General features: G+C 39.5%; 1 pseudogene; it reads left to right on the forward strand.

Annotated features, from left to right (window-relative positions):
* The window catches only part of LOC124247174 (proto-oncogene serine/threonine-protein kinase mos-like), a 103394-nt pseudogene that overhangs the window by 68532 nt on the left and 13099 nt on the right, over positions 1 to 21763 (forward strand).

Below are 21763 nucleotides of genomic sequence, written 5' to 3' on the forward strand. Positions count from 1 at the left end.
TCTATCAAATTTATCATCTATGTATCATCTCTCTATCATTTATCTTTCTCAGATAATGCACAGAGTGAGAATAATGAATAAGTACTATAAATTCCTTGACTACGAAATGTTTCTAGTCTAGTGAGAAGATATAAAAAAACCCCACGCAATTATAATACTGCTTGATGAGTGTCATAATAAGGGTAAGCATGAGAGTGCTTTGGTAACACGTCAGAAAATAAAAATAACGGTAAGCACTTAATTTTAAAGATTAAGGTCTTTGAATAATCTTAGTAAATCTTTTTGTCTTGGTTATATATAAACATAATGAGATAATTATCTTGGAAATTTGCAGAGTCTACTGAAACATCACGTTAATATCATATCATAATTGCATATGTGTCTTTTCCAAACAAGAAGGACCACACATTTCATAGATAAATCTAAAATAAGCTTTAGAATATTACTTATATATGAGGAAGAAAATATAAGTGACCATGATGATTTTTTAAATTCTTTCCAATATAAGGCAATGATATTCATGGTTATCATATACAAAATAAAAGAGGAAGGGACATTGCAGAGGGAAGAATGCTTCTTTAGTAGTCTGAGGACTGGACACTTTTGAAAGGCAGATCACCTGAGATCAAGTGTTATCAGAATGCCTTACCTTGGAATATCTTCTACAAATGCTGAGAGACATTTTGTCCTTGAGCATTTCAAGTATTATTTTTTAAGTGTGGCTGCTTTAGAACATGGGTGTGCATTTCTCCTTTTCCCTAATAGGTAATGATGCCCCAATTTGTTGCAGGTAGTGAGACTGTTCTGTCATGCAAAACATTTTTAAACAGTATTTGCACATATTTGGTGCATGTGGCTGTGCTGGTGTAGACATGTGTCTCTGTCTATCTGGATCCATGTGGTGGGTTAGACAGGTGAGTTGCAGTCAGTACCTGGAGACTCTTGTTGCACACATTTGGTGCATGTGGCTGCATTAGTGCAGACATGTGTCTCTGTCTATCTGGATCCATGTGATGGGTCAGACAGGTGGGTTGCAGTCAATGACTGGAGACTCTTATTTACTAGAAGCTTTAGCCCTGTAGCTAAATTGACAGATACTGGAAGCATCAACTATACCTATAAAGGAAAGAACAAGTTGTGAACCGTTTATCTCAGGGCTATTAGATCATAATATTTAGTGACATAATATTCAACTTATAAAACAGTCTAATGGTTGCACAATTTTTGGATGTGCAAATAATCATAGAGTGAAATGTGACATTAACTTTTTATATTGAATTTTAAATTCTTGGTAAATTCTCTGAAATAATGTTGATAAAGAAAATGAAATAGGTGAAAATCACTCTGCCTCCAGAGATGTTCAGAGATGCTCAACTGTTCAGAGACAATAAGAACTGAACATTTTACAGCAAATAACACTAAAAGATGGGGTAATTTTACTTCTCTTTAGGAAATGACAGTGCCCAACAAGAACATAAGCTCCTTGAAGCAAAAACGTAACCATCTGTCACTGCTGAAACTTACAGGAAGCTTCAAAGTCTACTGCACCAACGACATGTGGGAGTCTTGAGCTGGACTCTGGAATCACAGAGTTGTCTATTTCAGGAAGTGGGTGAGACCTGGAGACACGGAGCAACGAACCTGGGTCTGTATAACGAACCTGGGTCTGTATAACGAGCTAAGTGTGGGAAAGAGAAATCAGAGCTTTGGGTTCTGACTTCTCACTGTCATGAATTAAGATATTATTTCTCCTTTCCAGGAACCAGAGTTTTTTTTCCTCTTAAGGGATCTAAAATTGGGCTAAACTGAGAAGCCAATGCAAGGATTTACTTTAAGAAGAGCTTCGCTGTTAAAGTTGCATATGAAAAATAAATTGCTTAAACACTCTAGGATGGTTCAGATTTCCTCAGTCACCTAATATTTGAACATCATCATCCTGCAAAGTCTTACATAGCCTGACTTACCCAAAGTTTAAACTGTGATGATATGAGATATTAAAAAGGACATTAGTCCTAGAGTTCAGGCAGTAAAAGAGAGGGAGAGGAAAAGAACAAAACATATGTGTATGCTTTAGCTTTACTCCTGTCAACACCACACTGGTAAAGTCAAGGACCCCTCAGAGAAAGAAAGGGAGGGGGTGGGGGAGAAATGGGAGAGAAAGGAGAGAGAGAGAAGGAAAGAAAGAGAAGTATATCCAAATTAAGTAGCCCATCATTTTGAGAGACGCTTGAAAAACTTTTATCAAAAATACATTTTAGGAATAGGGTCATACATAAGTAAAGAGGAGGAATTTGATTAACAATACCTGCTTAAGAATTCCTTTCTGCTCCAAACTAGAAAGGAACAAATGGCTGGAAGCAAAGCAAGTTATTGTACTCATATCATTACTGGTAATTACATGTTTGCTTTCATGATTTTGCTTTTGAGGATATGAAGGTAGAAAACCTTGAGATACTGCATCACTTGTGTTAATCTGTGTGTCAAGGAAAAGCTTATTCTCGTGTACATAAACTACATTCAACTAGTTAGAACATTGGCTTCGTGTATGTTTTTTTCCTGATTAGTATATCTTTCTATGCCAATTATTCTGTCCATTTTTACACAATTTTGTAAGGTACCCCTCCCATAAACTAGCCCCAATATATACAAATTTTAGAAAAACTGAGTCAATTAGTGTTACCTAAAAATGTAGCTATAATACACATGAGGTAACATGCAACGTTACACGTGAGGTAATACACATGAGGTAAGAAGCAACGTGTGGCTTATATGAGCCTTTACCATTAATTTTTTAAAGTCTCAAGACACTAATCATAATGTGATTTTGATAATAAAATTTTTAAATACAGCATTGCATGGTATTTTAAATTTGCTTTATCACGTGACACATTCGGTATGAAAATTGTCTCCCAGAGACTTTATTTGGACAAATGAAGCTCCCTCCCCTTTGGAATCTAGCTGGTGAGGGCATGTGTTTAACATGAATGTGTAACGGTGAGTTAGAATGAAAATGTACAAGTGGGCTAATCTATGAGTCCATTAAAAATGGACAGCTATATCAATGAGTTCAAATTGTATAAACACAGAAGAGCAGATGTTAGAAAAGTAACAGTAAGTCATGCTTTTTAAAGAGCAACATTTGAGCTGTATCATCAAGGATGCATAGGATTTGATGATGGAGAAACAAAAGGAAATTCCAGAAAGAAACAGCAAGAGCAAAAGAAGTGAGAAATTGCAAGTGTTCCATCAAGTAGCTCCAGGTGTGTACAAAAAATACCAGGAAATGAGGGAGAAGTAGTAACAGAAATTGGAATCCATTGCTATATTTTACTAAAAAGATAAATTATCATTTGAAAAATTACCAGATTTAAAAAAAAAGTATGGGCTCTCTGCAATGCAATGTGGATGTTCCTAGTGCCAGTGACGAGGGGTGGTAGGAGGGAAAGCACACTGTCGTTTGAGCCTGACAGGCCTGGGTTTGTATCTCAACTCTGCTTGTTGATAGTATGTGAAGAGGGCATGTCTCTGAACAGAGGGCAAACCCTCTGGCATTCAGCTTTTTCATCTGTACAGTGATACATATTACATTCCAGAGTCACTGTGAACCTAGAGGTGATGAGATAATATGCCTGGAACATTATTGGTGTTCAGAAAATGGTAGCTATCGATGTAATTTATGTAAATCCTTTTGATTGTAAGTAAAGAAACCAGCTCAAACGGATTTAAGCTGAAAGGGACCTTCTGAGTTTACGTCATTGAAAAGGCCAAATATAGAGCTGAGCTTCTGGCAGAGTTGGGTCAGTGTTGCTATGGTCTAAGTGTTTGTGTCTCCCAAAATTCATATGTTGAAATCCTAACCCCCAATGTGATGGTATTATTAGGAGGTAGGGCCATTGGGAGGTGAACAGGTCATGAGGGCAGAGCCTTCATACATGGGATTAGTGCCCATATAAAATAGACCCCAGAGAGCTTCCTTGCCTCTTCTGCCATATGAGACACAGCGAGAAGACAGCCAATTTACGAACCAAAAAGTGGGCCCTCATCGGACACTGAACTGCTAGTGTCTTAATCTTCAACTTCCCAGCCTCCAGAACTGTGAGAATTAAATTTCTGTTGCTTAAGCCACACAGTCTATGACATTTTTTTATAGAAGCCCACACGGACTGAGACAAGTGTCATAAAGGTACATGCACTCCCTCTCTTTCTTTATCCTTCTCTGTTACTTTCCTCTGTGTTGACTCCATTTGTATTCAGGCTCTTTCCATGTAATGGCAAAAATGGCCATTGGCACCTCTAAGATTATAACCTAACAGGTTAGCAACTCTGGCAGAAAAAGATCCCCCTCTCCCAAGAGTTAGAGTAAGATTGCTAATGTTGCTGCCCATTGGCCTAGCTTGGGTCATAAGGCCCTCCTGGAACAGGTCACTGCAGCCAGGTTGCTGGGGTAATCTCAGTGGCCAGATCCTGGGTCACAGACCCCTGTGGAGGCAGAAGTTTGGGACAGCCCCTGAAACTACATGGAATAAGAATTGGAAAGGAAAGACTATCGCAGAGGGTTTAGGCAGGAAAAGATACGTCCACTGCAGGTCCTGACTCAGCTATTGATTTGCAGTGTAGTCATGGGCCTGCCGTTTCCACAGTGGAATCTAAGTAGAGTATAGCAGTTTGAATACCTTCAGGTACAACTAATGTAAAACCTGGCTTAAATAATGAGGAAATTTATTACTTAATATTACTGGCAAGTCTCCAAGTAGAGGGGACCTCAAAATTCTTGGATTCACTTCTTAAAGGTGTCGTTAAGGGCCCAAGTTCTTTCATTTCTCTGCTCTGCCATCTCGGTGAGGCTGTTTTCCTCAAGTAGCAAGATGGCTGCAGTAGTTTCAGGCCCTACATCCAGACCAGACAATGTCCAGAGGCTAAAGAGAAACTATCTTTTCCTGTGGCTCTCTGTTAGGAGCAAGGACATATTTCCTAGAATATGCACCTCTAACCCCGCACCAGCAAACTTCTCCCACAGCTCATGAGCCAGAATTGTGTTACACACCCATCCTTAAACCAGTCCCTGGCTTGGATTAGGATACTCATCAAAAATGGAATGACAATTGACAAAGGAACCCCAGTGTTTACCACACAAGGAACTGAATGTGAGAAATATTTCAGAAACTGGGTTGAGTATAACAAATACAATAGAAGAGTGATTCTCAGAGACTACACTTGCAATCTTCTAGACGTTGAAACTTTTTTTGAGTGTAAAAATAAAAAAAGATAGGGCCAGCTGGGTGGCATAGTTGTTGTTTGTGCACTCTGCTTTGGCAGCCCAGGGTTTGTGGGCCTGGATCCTCGGTGCAGACCTACACACCACTCATCAAGCCATGCTATGGCAGTGTCCCACATGCAAAGTGGAGGAGGATTGGCACAGATTTTGGCTCAGTGACTATCTTCCTCAAACAAAAGGAGGAGGATTGGCAACAGATGTTAGCTCAGGGCCAATCTTCCTCACCAAAAAAATAAATAAATACATAAAAATAGATTCTGCCCACACCCTTACCATAGTGACATACATTATGGAATGTATAATTATGCCATTTGATGTGTTGATGAGACTGTCTGCCCAGCACCCCCTGAGCTACATGCCATCCAGCAGACAATTTGTAGCACTTTTCTGAAGAACAGTCTAACATTAAGTAGTGATTATTCACACTAGAGAGAACTAATATCCTTAGATAACACAGAGAATCTCTTAGCTATTTCTTTACTTAAAAAAAATAGAAACATTTCCAAAATTTATGGCAGACATCTCAAAATGGCATTGTGGCAGCTAATATGTACTTGGGGGGGGGGGGTGAATGGAAACACCACCCCCGTCCTCTCCAGAGAGGCAGGCCTAATGTAAGAACAAATTGGATAGGAAGCACACAATCCCATTTATCCTGTCTGAAAATTAGGATTAGTGGACTTTCCATTAACTCTCCTGACGACAGCTTCTAATTTCCCCCGTGAATCTGCCTGTCTCCAATGGCTCATGTGCTATTTATCTTCATCTGCATTTGTACCACATTTCTGAATTCATGAATTACAACTACTTTATTTGAATGGAAAGGGACTCTATGGAGATTTAAATTCATAAAACCCACCCAAGGCCTCTTTTTTTCCCCAAAGAAGTATACTTTTTAAATTAAAAAATATTTTTCTTATTTTACGTGGTCTGGGGGCAACCAAGTAGAAGTTAGTACACTCAGTTATTCAATCATATGGCTCCCTCATTTCTTCCTGTAGCATAGCTTAATGTATGGGGTGAAATTCAACAATGTGAATCTAATTTGTCCCATACTTGTGTGTCTTAAATTCTTGAGATGTAAATATTTTCACATAGGAGCATTGTAGATTTAATATATATGGAAATAATCGTCATCTCATTTTAATAAGCACTTATTGAATTCCCTACTCTCTGCTAGGCACCAGAGATATAAAAGTCCAAGGACAGTTTCTGGTACCCCAAAATCTTTACAATCCAGAGACAGGAAAGTACACAATTATGGAATAGTGTCATCTCTACTGTGGTAGCAAGATGGTAGCTATGGCCATGAGAAGCATAGGATGGTCATAGAGAGGAAGGGCACCAACACAATCCGACTGTTGCCTTAGTCCATTCAGGCTGCTGTAACAAAATACTGTAGACTGGGTGGCTTATGAACAGCAGATATCTGTTTCCCACAGTTCTAGAGGCTGGAAGTCCGAGATCAAGGTGCTGGCAAATTCAGTGTCTGGTGAAGCTCGTGCCTGGTTCAAAGACAGCTGTGTTCTCACTGTGTCCTCAGATGGTAGAAGGGGCAAGAGATCTCCCTGGGGTCACTTTTGCACAGGCACAAATCCCAAAGGCCCTACCTCCTAATGCCATCACGTTGGGGGTTAGGATTTCAATATATGAATTTGGGGGGGAAGGGGTACTGACATTCAATGTATTGCAAATGTTGCCTGAGCCACAAATCCAGGGGTGGCACCACCTGAGCATAACACTTGTATTAGTTTCTTGTGACTTCCACAACAAAGTACCACAAGCTGAGCGGCTTAAAATAGCAGAAATTTATTCTTTACAGTTCTGGAAGTTAGAAATCCAAAATCAAGGTGTTGACAGGGTCAGTCTAACATTGAAGTTTCTAGAAAGAAATGCTTCCTTGGCTCTTCTCACTTCTGATGGCTACTGGCAATGCTTTACATTCCTTAGCTTGTAGTTTCATCACTCCACTCTCTGCCTCCACGGTCACATGGCCTTCTTCCTTGTGTGTAAACCTCCCTCTCCTTGTAAATACACCATTCATTGGGTTTAGGGCCCACCATAATCTAACGTGACTTCATCTTAACTTGATTACATCTGAAACACTCTATTTCCAAATAACATATTCACAGATACCTGGGGTTAGTACTTTAACATATCTAATTCAACCCACAACAGTACTGCAGAGAGAGTAGGAGTTAGCAAGGTAAAGAAGAGGATGAACGTGTCAATGAGCAAAGGCCTAGGGGTGAGCGGGAGTTTGGATCCATAATGAGCTGAAACAGGTCAGACTTGTGGGCACCCAGTAACCTCCATCTGTCACATCCTCTAGGTAACTACTGAACTCTAACCATCTTCTCTTTCTCTGTTATTGCAATTACATTTTATATGTCCGTGACACTTTCCCTTCAGGGACTTTGTAGGCTGTTAGTTATTGGCTGGATAGGTTATTAACTGATTAAGCTGATTTTTTTGTGACAAGGTCTTAAAAATGGTGCTAGAGGACTAAATTCATTTACCCCTGTGAGATGATACATGTATCTTTTAACAGTACTTTCTAGTCTGTTTCAAAGAACTTAAAGAGTGATTATAATTAAATAGCACACAGAGAAGAAGAAATTTTGCCAAAGAATTGCCATTGTGTTTCTTAAAATATTTCCTCTGCCAATCATTTCTCCCATCCTCATACTCCTTCTCAGAGAGTCTGCCCCCCTCACCTCTGCTGAGTGGGCAGCTAGCCCGAAGGACACCTGCCCCAAGCTGAGCCAATTAGAGTCTCTCTTATAAGAATGTGTATTTGGGACTTGAAGGCTCTAGTGAGGCAGTGGCAGCCTTAGAATGGGAAGTGATGCAAAGCGGAGGTCTGTAGCCATTTTTGGCGTGTGTAACGCAAAACATGGAAAGCCAGCCTGTAGAGAATAAAATGAAGTAGAACTCTTGAGAGGAAAAAGATGAGAGACCATGTGGTGCTGGAGAGACAAAGACCTTTTCCAGAGGTGGTTCCATTCTTTTGTGAGACCAGACTGCACTTCTTGCCCTTCAGTCTTTAAACATACACACACACACACACACACACACACACACACACACTCACACACCCTTTTTTCTCAAGCTCACTGGCATGACTGTCTGTTTCTTGTAACCAGACAACCTTTGACTAAACAATCCTTAACCTCCTTAACCATCTATGTCTAGAGCTGGCTCTGAATAGACCCCAAAATCCTGAAATCTTCAGCCATCCTCTAGTTCTCTTCCTCCTCTTCTGGAATGTATCAAGCTGTATTTTCCATACCACATCCCTCTCCACCGTTGTGTGGGAATGTTGACTCACTTGGGAGAGCATTCTACCTGATTCAGAGGCAAGATCTTTGCAGATGGATAAAGGTCTCCATAGGAGAATTGAACGTCTTGTATTAGTATTATAAGTATCATGTGTATACTTTTATTTCTTCCCAGAGAACAGTCCTGTTTATTGCTAAAAAATGACTTCGAGGACCTAAATCGATGACTTTAGGGTGAATTATTATCCTACTTTACACCTTCCTTAAATGAAGCTTGCAAGATTAATGGCAACCTTGGATGTTACTATATTGAAGCATACTCACTTAGCATTGGCCTTCTAGAAATATGACATGAGTCATGTCCTACAAACTTAAACAAAAAGGAAACATAGTGAAGTAGTAAGCATACAGCACCTAAAAGATAAGCAATTTATAAGGAAATCTGTGCATGGTGATTGGGGCTTCTCACCTGAGACAAGAGCATTTTGACAATGTAAAGGACAAATTGAGTTTTCTCTGACAGAGTTGGCTGTCTTCTGTTTCAGAACTGCAGTAGGGTGGTTAAAGTAAATTATGGTTAAAAATCTATCTGACAAAACTACATTTTATGCTGAGAAATCAGCATGATTAAACTGTCATCCTGTGGAAAAGAGTTCACGTCCAAAATATCTCTTAATTTGCAGCATATTGTCCACTTTGAGAATCCTTTTTCTCTTCTTGAACATTCTTCTCTCAATTTGCAAGTCTGAAAGTCCAATTTGATTCATTATAGACTGGTTCTTTGAGGGAGTCCAGCATGGGTTAGGCTGTATCCAATTGGGCAGCTCTTTTACATGCCCCCAATTCCCTACTTCAGTCCACAAATAATTGGATCTGGTCCCAGTCCCTGCGGGGTTGGAATAAGAGGCAGCAAGAGAAGACATGTGGTTGACCTCACAGTGCTTCTCCTTCCCTCCTGATCTACAAGCCTCCAGAGGAATTAAGCTAGATAACTCGAAGATCTATAACTACTTTAGGGAGCATCTGAGTTGGCTCCAAGATCTTTGATTGGACTGGAACCTTAGTTCTATGTCTGTTCTAGTGATGCTCTTTGCTCTGACTCAATCTACCTCCCTCCCATGCCCAAGATACAAACAAAAGTAGATAAGCCTCATGAGAATAAGTGATGGTATCGAATATGTTCATTCCCTTCTTTAATTCCTAAGAATCAGCACAGAATGGCACTCAATAGTGTTTATTAGATTTATGAGTGATTTTTCTACGGACTCATGACTGTGCTCACCCTCTATTTCTCTGACCTTTCCTGAATATGGCTACCTTTCACACTCCTCTCTCAGCATTCTGAACTTGATCATCCTTGCATGTCTTCCACCTCTACCCAATCCCTGGCTCTCTTCTCCTCCAGTTTCTGTAGCTAAGGAGTTCCTGCTGTAGCTTGTGGCCTCACTGAATTCCATCTAAGCTAAAAGAGATTCCCACAGCTGATTCTCAAGAGCCTGTGGATTACAAGCAGTTTAGTTCCGGGATAATTTGTGATTCTGGTTTAAGTTAAAATTAGATCAGCCTTCAGGCTGAGGGATGGAGAGTATGAGCAGATGGTTATTCTATTCTCTTCTTTTCATGCTGTTCTTCCATTTGAGTAGACTGATATAGTAACCGAGAACAGAAACCAACCATGTGATGGGAAGCATGCAAAAGAACTTACTCTTTCTAAGTCCTTCTTTTGAAAAGTGTACATTTTTGGAAAAAGTATAATAGGTGTATTGAGGTCTTACTATATTCTGGCACTGTGCTAAATACTTTACTACAATATTCTCCCCTGTAATTTGCACAACAGTTCAATAAGTTAGGTACTGTTATCACTCCCCTGTTTTACAGATTTGGAAGCTGAGCCTCAGAGATGGAGCAACTTACCCAAAGCCTGGGCAGCTACCTTGTCCAGCTCCATGCCTGCATTCCCACTGAGGTCTTGGTAAGTGGCACTGTACTGCCCCGCTACAGGGGCACCATTCATCAAGACTCTAATGTGAATGTGTTCCTGGAATCGAATGAGACAGCTGCCCTGTCCACAGCAGTGAGGAGCAGAATCAGAGCTTGAACCTAGGTCAGCTGGACTTCAAAACCCAGGCTCATCACCACTAAGATACGCTGAGATAAATATTTGGGTTTAGAAATATGATCTGTCCTTTTATCAAGCGATTAGAGGGACAGAGGTGGATGTATTATATTGCAGTTGCAGGTGTTAGTCATTTTTTGTGCACAACACTTAACACAAAGGATCCCAGGTCTTTTGGAGCAGAGCCATCTCAGGCTTAATGACACTCAGGGGTGGAAATGTGTATTTAACTGCATTGGAGGCCAGAGGAGATCAATGTGTGCATCAAAAACAGTCCATAAGTGAATTTTGGCTTATATTTGTTTAGGATTTATAAGAGTGACACCTTTCCTCCCTTGGGAAAACAATGACAATCATATTCTATATCCATCAAGCATTTTTAAAACCTAATGTTTATAATGGAAAATCAGAAGCAAGCGAAACAAGAGAATAGTTTAGCAAGCTATGACATATCTACTCAGCAGAATTGTACATTATCACCATGTAAAATATATGCATATGAAAAAACACTGGAAGGGAATACACACAAAATGATAACAAGTGTTACATTACGATGTGGCATTATTGTATGTGATTCATTTTGGTGCTAAACATTTGTTTCTACTTTCCGCTGGTTCTGTAATGTTTACGCTTTTGAAAAAGAAAAGCAAAAATAATTTTAAAGTGTATTTTGCATATGGGAGAAATATAATTTAACTTTAAATGTTTGTTTGGCAGCCCAATTTTCTTCCAAAAATAGGAAAAAAAAATCCGGCCAGAATTATTCATTACATAGACTCATTCCACACTCCTGCAATTTTAAACGATCTAGGCAGCATAATGGCCAGTTCTTCTAAAGATCACTTTATAAGCACATGGCAAACCATAAATCATTGTAATTTATGAAACGCAGTAGAACAGTGAATGTTTGCCTTCCTAAGCGTCCATCAGGGAAAATATTGGTAATGAATTTGTACACAATTTGTAATCTGACTTTTGAAACTAGTACTTCATTCAACGTTTATTTTTGCTTCATTGTGTTAAACTCCCACTTTGCAAATACTGTATACTAGAGTCACAGCCCATCATGTTCTAAAATGAATTGCCAAGAAATGCACCTCATAATAAAGTTGATCATTTTTAAGGCTCATGTTGAAAGGCAAAAGAAAATTCTGTCTCTTTTTCTGTGATGATTGACTTTGGTGCTTAACACTTGTTGTTTCCAATGAGGGATTTTAAAAAAACTTTAGTCACAAAAGTGGTGAGTTCGGGGCAAAATGAATCAGTCTCAGCTCGACAAGTAGTATGTCTGCTCTCCTTTCTATCCCTTTTTGGTTGCTTTTCATGCAAATAAGTGTTATTGGGAAATAGCAAGAGCCTACCGAAGAAAAATCTTTGTCTTCTCTTGGCCTCAGGGTCACAGGTAGAGGCAGGAGAGAGTGGAAAATAAGAACATTACAACAGGAGGTACAACTGCAGTTGAAACTTCAACGTCATTTTAGGGTTACCGTTGTTGCCACCTTCATCTGGACTGCCCTAACTTGGATGGAGTGCAGGTGCAGACATGACTTAGGACTTGAAGTCAGTGGCTTAGGTATAAGACTAGGCTCCCCCACTTTCCAACTCTGACGTGGGGCACATTACTCAATTCCTCACCTCTGTAACAGAGTCGTTGCTCAAAAGAAATAAAAGTGCGAAAGAATTTTGTAAAGCACTGACTGTCCTTTCCCTACCTGCACACTGTGTACCACTATGTAGCTACTGCAAAATGTGTACCACAATGTCTGGTACATATTGGCCTGTCTCAGTCCACTGTGTCTTTTTCAAGCAGTTTTCTCAGGTTTCCTGTCTTGCTTTCATTCTCTCTGGTACTTAGACTCCTGGCTTTGGGTCCCCTTGGTTCTGGCATCCAGTCAACCTCTCTGTGGTCCACATTCCCATTTGGCTATTAGCTGTGCACACAGCCCTGATTTAGGTGTCTACCTTGGCTTTGATAAACTTGTCTTCCAGGCTCATGCATGGCCCTGTGGGACCCTTCTCCCCTCTTGCAGCCATTCTCATCCCACCAAGGGACTTGTGAACAGTACCAGTTACCAAGGCAGGAAATTCAAGAAGAGCAGGTTTATAAGGAAAGAAAAATATCCAAACATGGTTAGGCCATGTTGAGTTGGAGACACCTGTGAGACCACCAAGTAGAGATATTTAGGAGGCTGTTGGAACTAGAAATATGAATTAAGAAACAATAAGCCTGTTAGGGAGAATGTGTCAAATGAGAAGAAGAAGAAGAGTTTAAGGCAGATGCTAAGGAAAGTATGGATCAAAATATGTTCATTGGGTTGACTGCAAGGTCATGAGTAAGCTTAGCAAGAGTAATTTCCGAGGAGAAGTAAGAGTAGATGCAGCCAGATTGCCGTGGGATCAATAAATTGGGGGAGGAAAGTGTCTTTATAGTCAATTGCTTACAGCTATTTGTAGGTTTTATGTGCCAGCCAGTCATAGTGGCAGGGGTGGAAAACTGCATCATGCTCTTTACAGAAAATGGAAAAGTGGCGGCGGCAGGCCTTAGAATATTTGGAAAAACATACCTCAAGATTTGAAGGAAATTTATAATATCTGCATTATTTGTATTAAACTCTAAAGCACAGCAAGCCTACTGCAGACACAGTGCAGGTTTTTTGTTTATTTGCTTTTTACATATTTGCAAGACTCAAATAATTTGAATGAAGAAAAGCTTTATGGGACTATTTACTCTGAACTTATCAGGAAATGAAAAGATCCTAACTTTTGCATGGTTTTTATGAAAGAGTGATGGTTATATGTGTGTATGTATACAGGGGATGGAATAGGTGGGCAATGGAAACATGGAGAGCCTAAGTATAAATACTCGCTAACTCTTTTGAGAATACTAATTATACGGCATTTCCAAAGGAGCAGGAAATGTACTGTATTCCCAGAGGAGATGAAAACATGGGACAGAATCTGCCAAATTATCTCTCCCTGAGTTAGAGGATTGGGTGGGTGTAACTGTCTCTGGGTAACGTGTTAGTGAAGAGGAGGACCCAGCATTGCCTTTCCATTAGGAACTGGTCGAAGAGGAAACTGTCAGGGCTGTGAGGGAATATGGCTGACATAAACTCAGGCAGCCAGCAGCTCCCTCCTCTCCTGTATCTTGATGCAGTTTCCCTTTGTCATCTCTCTTGGAAATCATCAAAATTGTGACACTGATTTATAATCTTTACCAGTGCAGGAAATCCACTTCCCACAACTGGGGTTTCTTGCTAATTGAACAGAGAGAACTTAGCGGGGTTGAAGGCAGAAGTTATGTGTCCTATAAAAAAAGATTTCTAAAGGCGAAGTAAGTGATTCATTCTTTTCAAGACTCTGGGTATTAAATATTGCAACATTATATTTAGGGATTCAGTAAGAATAATTATTAAAATGTTTCCTGTGTGGGGAGTGTAGTAAAGAAGTTTCTAGTTTTTGAAGAGTGCTGCCCAGTAAGGTTTATTAAACAATTTATGCTTATTTACATGGGACCAAAGTAAGTTCCTAAATAGGTCGTATACAGGAGGCATCATTAATCTCTGTCCTAGCTCATAGGGTCTGGAGTTGCTCCATCCAAACTCTCTTGTTGTTGTGTGGGTGCCATGAGATGTTAAGAGGGAAGCTGCCCCCTCGGAGCAAGGTCTCATAGAATCTAGGGGCACAGACAAGCCTCAGTTCTGGCAGATGGCCTCTGTAAAGGTGCTGGGTGAAGACATACCAACGAAAGGAAGAGCAAACAAGGTCCCTGGGCACAGATTGTCCATGCTCCCCAAAACGATTGCCCGTGATTGCCAGGCCATGCTTGCAAGAATGAATCGGTGCTAAGGATGTTGACTCCCTCCCTCCCCACTTGTGAGCATTTGAACACTGCCCCTCATCGTGTCCTTTGTTACTTCATGCCATAATTGGGGTGAAGTCCCAGCAATGTTACCCATGAGGCCTTCTACCTAGAAGTTTCTTATACTCCAGGGTGTTGCAGCTCTCCACTCTTACACCCCTCTCCTACCCACCCAAGGGAATATTTTCTTGCCTGAGAGAAACCCTTCTCTTCCCTGTCTGCTTTTAATAAATATTTTGTCTATAGATACAAATCCATTTTCTTTTAAGTCCTCTAGAAAAAAATCCTTCTTACCATCAAGCTCAGAGCTTTAATCAATCAAAGCCAGTTCTCTTTTTCATAAGGGCAAAGATAGCTTAAACTTCAAATCCTTCAAGGGAGGTCAAGAAAGGGAGGAAAAACAGAACAGCTAATTGCCATACAAAGCAGCTTGTTTATATCCTGCCAAAGGAACAAAAATCTGATTTTTGTGTTTTGTCAGAATTGAAGTCAATGGAAGATCCAAACTAACAGATTATTTAGGAAAAAATAGACACATTACTGAAAAATGTACCTAAACTGGTTGGTTTTGTGCAGGCAAATATGCAAGTTATGGATACATTTTCGTTTACAACTCAGAGGCAGGCATTGTGCTAGCTTTCTTGGTTTTGTGGATTAGAGTTAAAGGTCTCCATTTGACTTGCCCCTGTTGTCTTTCTACATCAAGATGTTGAAATGTTAGATTTGGAGTTACTAAGCCTTGGTGCGCCTGTTTCGTTTATTAACGAGTCCAAAGGTCTGCGCAGGAAGGATCAAATACTAGTTAGACTAAGCCGCAAAATGTGAGTGCTTGACGAAAGAGACCTCATCCTGGTGTCCCACCTGCTTTAATATTGATTCACTCGCAAAATTAGTCTTTACTATCTAAAAAGTCAACATTTGATTTTGATGGTAAGAGCAGCGTAGAGCTCAGCGTGCGGGCTGGTCGGTGCTCTGCCTGCGGCTGTTGCACTTTCCTTCCGTAGGTCAATTCACGTTCCGCTTTAGGCAGGCATCAAGGAAGAGGAAATACCATATTTCACTTTCATTGTGTCAAAAATTCTTAACAAGAACGCTTTCACATTGTTGAGCAGAATAAAAGGGATAGCATTTCTCAAAACTCAGGGAACTGGATTTCCGTCCTGAACACTCTTCTTGTTTGAGGTTTCTCTTGTGCTCTCTGCCCCTTTCACCTCCCACCAATACTTTTTCCACATATATCTATGCTTCACTCAAATACCAATCTATCAGTCAGGGTTTCCCTGACCACCCCCAGGGTTAAGTGAGGAGATAATTTAGGAAGCTACTGAACTAATCCAGACCAGATACAGCAGAGTGAGCTAACTGGGGTGGTAGCATTAGAGGTGAAGAAGTGGAAAGAATCAGGATCCATAAATGTTTGTTTGAATGAATGGATAACAGTGTCCATTTGTTGAGCAATTACTGTATGGCAGACATGGTACCAGGTGCTTTATACATAGGACCTTATTTACCCTTAAAATGAACCTAAGGAATAAGTGTGATATCTCCATTGTATAAATGAGAGATCGAACCTTATGGAGGTTCAATAACGTGCCACAAGTCACACATAATTGTTGGGGCTGTGATGTGGATTCAGGTCTGTTTGATCAGAGCAAGAGAGAAAAATGGAAAGCAAAATATATATCTGTATATCTATACATAGAAACATAGATAAATATAGAAGTAGATACAGGGGGCCAGCCAGGTGGCATAGTGGTTAAGTTCCCATGCTCCACTTTGGTTGCCCAGGGTTCAAGGATTCAGATCCCAAGTGTGGATCTACACACTGCTCATCAAGCCATGCTGTGGCAGTTTCCCACATACAAAAAATAGAGGAGGATTGGCACAAGTGTAGCTCAGGGCCAGTCTTCCTCCCCTCCCCTCCCAAAAAAAGAAATAGATACAGGTCTGAATAAATCTGTGATGGTTAATTTTAGGTGTCAACTTAAGAGGGTGCTTTTGGATGAAATTAATATTCAAATTGATGAACTCTGAGTAAACAGATTGCCCTCCATAATATAGGTGGGCCTCATCCAATCAGTTGAAGGTCTGAACAGAACAAAAAGATTGCCCTCCCGGAGCAAGAGGGAACTCTCCAGCAGACTGCCTTCAGACTTCATCTGCACCATCAGCTGTCCTGGGTCTTGAGCCTGCTGGTCTAGACTGCAGATTTGACTTACCAGCCTCCATAATCACGTGAGCCAGTTCTTTAAAATAAATCTCTTTCCTATGATTGGCCAAGGGGTGCTGCTAAGGAACCTGGGTGACGGGACATGGAGGTTCATTATACTCTCCTTTTCACTTTTGTGTATCTTTGAAATTTGACCTTATACTTTTCTGTCTTTTTCAAATTTTTCATGATAGTGATTACTTTAGATATTGGGAAGAATACTTTTTGGCAAAGAAGAAATCAAAAAAATTAGTCACTGCCTATATATGTATATAGTATATATCTTTGGTTCTGTTTCTCTGGAGAACCCTGACTAATGCAATCTCTCTCTCTCTCTGTCTCTCTCTGTCTCTCTCTCTCTCTCTCTATTGAAAGAGAAGAAAACGAATAATTGAGAGAGCTATGACAAAGAGATGATCGTGATCTTGAGATTATGGGTCACCAGCCATGGGAATAGCTGCTGTAATGATGTATGGAGGAAAATGATCAATTAAAATTTTATCTTTTGTTAATGATGTTCTTTGCTGGACATAGATGATTTTCAGTTTTGAACAAAGTTTTTATATGATAAACTGGTTAGATTAGCTCATATATTGTATATGTATATTTTACACAAACTTGCCAATACACATGCACACACATACACAGCATCTTGGCCAAGAACACCCATCTGAGTCTGTAGACTTGAGGGGCATTGCTGACCTATGTTGGTTCGAGAGTGACGTAGAATGAGCATGGCGGCTCAACCCAGGAAGATTCCCAGTAGGTAGAGATTCCTTTACTGAAAACAGAGCCTTAGCAGAAGGAACATTTTCTTACTTCACAAGTGGCATCTTTATTCTAGTAGTGGGGAAAGCTAAAGTCAGATGCCTCCTGCTAAGAACTTGGGAGGTTATATTTTGACAGCCCAGCTGGCTATGCAAAACAGAACATGGCAATCAACAAAGATGCATCTCAGCTCTTCTAGCTCAAGTGGCTCCAGCTCTAGGATGATACAAAAGGGACTCAATAAAAGGATATTAAAAGACTGAAAATGTCATGGTGACATTATCTTTTGGAAATACCAGACCATCAGTTAAAGTGCTGCTTCCCAGTGGTACAGTTTGCAGGATTTGTAGCTGGAATTTGTGGGTTGTCTATTGCAGTTCATAGAAGATACTTTACTGGGAGTTTTGTGGGGAAAATTTGCCCTGCACCCGACTTGGCAGGAATTATATCTAATGTGCATTCTCTGCACATCCTAGCAAAATTTTGAGTGTTAGTAAACGGCAATAAATTGGGGACATGTGACAAACTAATTGCATTCAGTTATAGAAAGAAGTTTTAGAGTGAAGACACATGTGCCTAAAGCTCCATGTTTCCTGTGAAGAGTATCATTGATTTTTATAGGACTACAATGCATGCTTGAAGTAGCAAAGATTTTTATTTCCTTTTTTTGAGATTTATAAGAACTTCATCAATTGTGTAGATTCCCTAGCCACATACAGAATGTAGAAGTACAGGTATATTTTTGCTAAATGGTATAGATGCCTTCCAGCAAAGTCAGCTTTAAAGCTAATCCCATTTCCCTGGGATGTCCTTTAAAACTTAGAGATGATTTCCCAAAGGGGCAAAATCTTCTAACAATCCTAGCTACAGACTCTTAGTGAAACAGTAGATAGCCCACTGGCATGATGGATGTGTGGATATTTTGATGATAGATTATTAGCTTCAACTCAGGAACTCAAATTTTCCTAACTTTTACCCAGTATCATAATTTCTTTCTTCAGCTTAACTTATTTTCTCCAATACCAAAGATATTTTTCCTAATTACCATAACCAACCTTATTGTCCTTCTTTTCATGTCATCTTTTATTTATTCAACAGTTACTGGTAGACAAACACAGTGAAGAAACATAGATAAAGAAACAGTACCTACCCTCAGGAGCTTACAATCTATGTAGAGGAGCTTTCACTCTCTAATAACAGCATTTAACTTCCAATTAATACTAAAATCTATACGGCACTTCACAATTTACAAAATGTATTCATATAAATTATCTCTTTTAAGCTTTCAACAACTTCTTACACAGTAGGTAGGTTAGGTATTTTCATGCCTCTAGATCTCAGAGAAGTGAAGTGACTTGCTGAGTCCTTGCCAGTGTCTTTGATGGAGAATGCTGGCTCAAATCCTGTGTTCTTTTCATTACACTATGTTATGCCTAGCTGTGGTGGTTTTTTGTCAACTTGACTGGGCCAAGGGATGTCCAGATATCTGGTTAAACATTATTTCTGGGTGTGTCTATGAGAATGTCTCTGGAAGAGATTAGCATTTGAACTGGTGGACTGAGTAAAGCAGATGGCCCTCCCCAGTATAGGCGGGCATCCTCCAATCCACTGAGGGCCAGAATAGAGCAAAAAGGCAGAAGAAGATTGAAATCACTCTGCCTGACTGAGCTGGGACACTGATCTTCTCCTGCCTCCACCATTGCTGGATATCAGGCCTCCAGCCTCAGACTAGCACCTACAGCATTGTCTTTCCTGGGTCTCCAGCTTGTAGATGACAGATTGTAGGATTTCTCAGCTTCCATGATCATGTGAACCAACATCCTATAATAAATCTCTTTCTAGTTATATATGTCCTATCGGTTCTGTCTCTCTAGAGAAACCTGACTAACACACTAACAAAGCTTTTTATTTTTTTTTGAAGAACTTTATATTTCTCTTTTGGTATAGACCACGTCTAATAGAGCAGTTATTCATACCACATAAGCTGGCAGGTGCTACTCTATCTAAAATCTAGAGGTTCTCAACCACATTTCATGGCTCACTGTTATACTCTAATAAGTTGAATTTGAGCCAATAAAATTATAATGATAGTAAAATGGAACACAGTCTAGTTTTTCTCTCATTATTTCAACATTCTCTCTGTAGTGAAAAAAGAGATAGAGTTGGAGCAAAAAAAAAGATAATTTCATATAAACCTACCCAGGCATGTGGGATGATGAATGACAATGTCTGTTCTCAATGTAGTATAGCAGAATAAATGTTGGTAACCATCATATTATCTGATAATTTCATCCTTACAGCTCTCAGGTTTTAAAATGCAAATTATATACAATTAATTCATTTCCTACTTGGTCAATGTAGAGAAAATTGAGGTTGTCTCAACAATGTCCATTTTATCTTTCACCCATTTTGTGGCTAAGATAAGTTTAGATGTAATTGATCTTCCCACCCACCCCTGCAAAGATGGACTCTGAGAGCTTTATCCAATCAGAGAATGATGCCCTTGACCAGTGTGATTTATAAATGATGGTCCAATTAAACCAAAGCTTACACCTCTTATTTGATTATGGATAGAAGATTCTTACTTCTTCAGTTTCCCTGCCCTTTCACCCTACAACCCATGGTTAATATGAATGAGGAAGCATGAAAGACACTGGTATTAGCAGCCATGTTAAAAACATGGAGGAAGCCAGCCTAATTTTGACACCAACATGGAGCAGGGAAGATCTTAGCAAACTGCAAAAAATAGGCCCAGAGTCCTGGCTGGACTGTGCCTGAAGCCTACACTACCTCTGGACTTTTCTGTTCCTACATGAGTAAATTGCTCAAATTTTTTAAACTTCTGTTATCAGCTTCTGTTATTTGCAACCAATAGTATCCTCACTGAAACTATCCATTCAGAATATGTAGTTAGGAATTAAGAATGTTGGAGCTGAACATCATTTATAAATTGTAAATCATCTAGGGCAAGATGAAATGTTTTTGTACATTCACTTAGAAAAAAACAAATAACAGGGACATAGGAATTATTTATGGACCTTCAGAAGTGGAAATTTCATGAGGATTTTAACTAGGTTCAGCTTTCTTTAAAAGCAAAAAGATCATCTCTAAGATAATAAGATTCTACACAGTAGGAGACGTTACTGCTCAGCATTAGCACATCAATCCCACTGAAAAATGACCACGCAGGTCCATCTCAAGAGCCTCATCACTGCACAAATTGGTGGACTTATGAAGTGATGGATTTTCTGCCACCTTTGGGATAATATTCTGCAATAGCTCATCACAAACTAACGGCCTTGCACACAATGTTTAGCTTTCTTATGAAGAGAGTCACTCATTAGGTTAAGTAAGAATTACTACTTTCCAAAAGCTATGACTGCATAAAAATTTTGATCATGGATAGGCCTTTGATTAAAAATCCAACAAAGGTACAAATCACATAAGCAGATGATATTCAGTCTCACTATACTGGTAACATAGAAATGATTCTAATGAGCCAAAGAAATCTAAATTTAACCCCAAACCATCTCTTAGCTCCTAATAGAACTGCAAATAATGGCTCTATTGGTAAATTATTACAAATTGTGCTTCAATGACCTGACAAGTCATATGATTGATTAGTGGGAGTCACTAGGTCATTTTCTATCCAAAATATCTCTCCAGGCTATGAAGGCTGCAGCTATAAGAAAAACATAATTCACAACATCTCACCCTCTTCCCTCTTATCAGTCTAGAAGTGGACTTGCTCTGTGTACTACTGTTGCCTCTGTGTCTTGAAGCACAGAGACAACAGGAGTAGAGACAGCCTCTGAAAAAAAGCTGTTTGGCTATAACTCTTTACTCTTGATAGTCTCTCTATCTGAAAAATACATCTTAAACTACAAACCTAGGTAAGAATTTCTGTGCAGCGAATTCCCATAAGAATATATAAACCAGTTGATAACAGATATTTTCACTGTGGTCTGAACTAATGCATTAAGTTTTGAGTACTTGAATCATGTATATTCAAAGATAATATTCCCAAATACAATTAAGTTTTATCTGTTTATAAGAAGTCAGGATTTCTATCTGGTGAGATTTTTTGTTGGTTCTCATTATTGTATGGATTTGAAATTGACTTTGGATAAGTCTTAAATTCTTTGGGCCTCAGTTTCTTCATCTGTAAAAGGAAATGTTTAGAATGATGATCACTAAGATTATTTTCAGTTTAAAATAACAAAGGTAGTAACAATAGCATCAACTGAGTCCC

The sequence above is a fragment of the Equus quagga genome, chromosome 11, assembly GCF_021613505.1.
Source record: "Equus quagga isolate Etosha38 chromosome 11, UCLA_HA_Equagga_1.0, whole genome shotgun sequence".
NCBI classification, from domain to species: Eukaryota; Metazoa; Chordata; class Mammalia; order Perissodactyla; family Equidae; genus Equus; species Equus quagga.